Consider the following 1857-nt stretch of genomic DNA (forward strand, 5'->3'; position numbering starts at 1 on the left):
AGAGGGGGAGAGATAGGGGTGGATGGGTGAGGTGGGAGGGGGTTAAAAATACGAATACCTGCAGTTGCTTGTACATGTAATTTGTTTGCTTGTTTTTTTAAATTAATGTATTATTGTGTGTTTGCGTGGGAGTGTGTGTGTTTTTGTTTTGATTTTTTTTTTTTTTTTTACTGTATTTTGTTTGGGGTGGGGGTGTATAGAAATCACTAGAAGACTAGCTTCTTCGCTGTCACCTCTGTTGGGATCATGCCTGGCTTCACTGTACCCAGTTCTGTGAAGAGAAAGGAGATAATACAGCATTAAAACTAAGTGAGTAGTTGGCGGGTGATCTGGTGTAGTTTGCTCCTTCTTTCCAATCAAACATCTATCATCCTTATCTCCCCTTCTTCTTTTTTATATTTGTAACTCTCTTGTAACATCTCTAATCTTCTGGCGCTCATATGACCTTATACAGTTGCGAGCGCCGTGAAACCTTCACTAAAACTAAACTAATTTATTATATTAACTTGCCTTTCAATTCAACTTATACGGTGCAAAGTTGAGTCCTCATACTCTTTTTTTAAAAATTGAAAACAAAACACAAAAAAATATCAACAGCAACCAGTCAAAAAAGAAACATAAATTCTAACGATTATATAATAGTAAAGCGCATTTAGCTTGCTGGTGAGCGTGAATGTGTGCCACACAAATGCTAGCTATCATTATTATCATTATTAAAAAAGATTTACATGTCTCCCTAACGCAGTCTGTAATATTTTCCAGTTCTGTGGCGAAAAGAAGAAGATAGCACAGTAAACTGTAATAATATTTCGGATACAGACAGCGGTATGGCTGGCGATGCACCCTGCTCGAGCGGTGTCGACGACTCGTGTGGTTAAGCAGGTATTGGGTTTACCAGCAACTTGTGATCTTTGGCTCAGATCGATAAGATACGCAAGCTTATTATATTTTTAACCTCTGGGGGAAGATAAAAAATGGCGTGTCGCAATATTCAGCTAAGTTTTTGCCGTCTGACATGGCGCTTAGGGTTTAAAACAAGGTTAATGGGTATACTGGTGTTTGGGTGAGGAGAAGATTTTGGATTAGTAGGTTTTTTTGTTCTTTAAAAAATAAACTAAGTGAAGAGAGAGAGTTTGGGGGAGGGGGGAGGGCGAAGTTGTTGTTTTTTAGTTTTTTTCTTTTTTGTTTGTTGTTTTGGAATGTTTTTGGATATTTTTGGTTGGTTTTTATTTTTGGTCTTTAGGCGACGAGATGCCATTTTTGTTATATCTGTTTTAGTTAAGCATGAAATCCTCTCCCTGTCCTCACCTTGATCCTTTCCTTTACTTCCTCTTCGTTCTCACCCACCTCAATCTTCTTCTTTCTCCTCTTCCTCTTTATCACCCCTCCATCTCTTCCTCTCATCCTTTTTACCTCTCCCCTTTCTTCCACCTTTTATAACTCCTCCTCCTCCTTTTCACAACCTGCATCCTCGACCTCCCTCTCATTAACATCTGCTTGCAAATCGAACAGTACGCAGAACATTCCTCCCCCCCCCCAAAAAAAAAATCTCTCTTTGAGTGAGCTTGGTGGTTGTCAGCATCGCTTGTTCTCGATCCTCAAAGAAAACATTAAGTACAGTAACCGTACGGCCAGACGTCTTTACTTCTTTCGTTCCTTTCTTTCATGTTGCCCTTCCAAGTTTTTGAGGAGGCTTTTATAAAAACAGCCATCCATCATCCTTCTGCATGTTTTTCTATCTTTCACTTGTGTTCCACACGAAGGTCTCTTTTACTAAACACGTTAAAGCCAAAGAGGAAAAATAATAGCATAATTTGTGATTATTTTATTTATTACTTTCTGTATTTTGTTGTAACC

The 1857-nt window shown here is 38.6% G+C and overlaps 1 protein-coding gene across 1 annotated transcript in view; it reads left to right on the forward strand.

The window, feature by feature from the left end:
• Window positions 1-1857, forward strand: part of LOC106011185 (thrombospondin type-1 domain-containing protein 7A) — a gene marked incomplete at its 3' end in the record, with an annotated part of 102014 nt that overhangs the window by 11933 nt on the left and 88224 nt on the right.

Source organism: Aplysia californica, unplaced genomic scaffold (genome assembly GCF_000002075.1).
Source record: "Aplysia californica isolate F4 #8 unplaced genomic scaffold, AplCal3.0 scaffold00068, whole genome shotgun sequence".
NCBI lineage: Eukaryota > Metazoa > Mollusca > Gastropoda > Aplysiida > Aplysiidae > Aplysia > Aplysia californica.